Here is a 1,634-nt window from a genome sequence, read left to right on the forward strand (position 1 = left end):
AATAATAATAATTAATTAATAAGATTTGATAATAATAATTAATTAATAAGATTTAATTTTAATTCAAAATTATTTAAATTAATGACATCACCCACCATGCTTATATTTTTTTCTTTTTAATTTTGATTTTTTCTTAACAAATGAATTAGCCTAATAATAACATTATCATTTTAGGATTTTAATAGAAACTATAGATATCTATCTATTTCACTATCTATACATCTATATACACTAGTGAAATGACCCGTGGAACTACGGATTTATTTAAACGAAACAGTTTAATGGTATATTTTAGGTATTAAGTAAATTTAAACGCTAAAGTCATTTAGTTTAATGACCCAACAGATTCCGACTAAAAAACTTCTCGTTGTTTTTACAAACACATTGATGTACTCAACTTGATCGAAATAAATGAACTACATTTATTCTCTCACAATCATCTTCCATTTTTCATCACAATTAATATTTTTCTTGTCATAAAAGTCTACATTAGAACCTTTTATTGAAACGTGTGTATCGTATACATATATAATGTAATTAATCTCGTAAAAAGAACTCATATTTGAATTTCAATAATAATAATTAATAATTAATGAGAGTGAATTTTTTTCGTAAAAAACATGAAATAAATAAATAAGTAGATTTAATTTAATTAGTCATTAATTAAATGAACTACATTTAACTTGATGTACTTAACTTGATCAAAATAAATGAACTACATTTATTCTCTCACCATCATCTTCCATTTTTCATCACAATTACTATTTTTCTTGTCATAAAAGTCTACATTAGAACCTTTTATTGAAACGTGTGTATCGTATAATATATAACGTAATTAATCTCGTAAAAAGAACTCATATTTGAATTTCAATAATAATAATTAATAAGTAATGAGAGTGAATTTTATTCTTAAAAAACATGAAATAAATAAATAAGTAGATTTAGTTTAATTAGTCATTAATTAGATTAATGACATCACTTTAAGGGCTTAAATTTTTTTTTCTTTTTGATTTTTTCTTAACAAAGGAATTAGTCTAATAATGACATCATCATTGTAGGATTTTAATAGAAACTATAGATTATAAATGATAAGGATTCATAATCACAAGTTTAAATAAGGATTTTTAAGTTTTATGGAATCACAATCATGATGTAAATATAATAAGGATTCGTATCTTATCATTAATATTAATATCATACGATCTCAAGTTTTAATTATTATTCATTAAATTTAATTTTTTATATATTAATAACTAAAGGCTAATATATTTATATTTATAAATAAACAATCTATCACGGGCTCATAATCTATACGTTATAGTATTCAATACTAATACTAATACTAATATTTTTGACATAAAAATGTTATTAGTTTAAAGGATTTTTTTTCATTGTAATTGTATTATAGATACGATAAATATCAATACTAACGTTATGAAATACTAATTTATACAACTAGCATGCAATACACGAGCTCAAGTTAGTATTAAATACTAACGTTTTTAATACAAATATTAATATGAATAATTGTTTTTTCATTGTAATTGTATTATATATTTGATGAAATATCAATATTAACATTATCGAATACTAATTTATACAACCGTCTTGCAACGCACGAGCTCATAAAACTA

This window comes from Rutidosis leptorrhynchoides, chromosome 11, assembly GCF_046630445.1.
Source record: "Rutidosis leptorrhynchoides isolate AG116_Rl617_1_P2 chromosome 11, CSIRO_AGI_Rlap_v1, whole genome shotgun sequence".
NCBI lineage: Eukaryota > Viridiplantae > Streptophyta > Magnoliopsida > Asterales > Asteraceae > Rutidosis > Rutidosis leptorrhynchoides.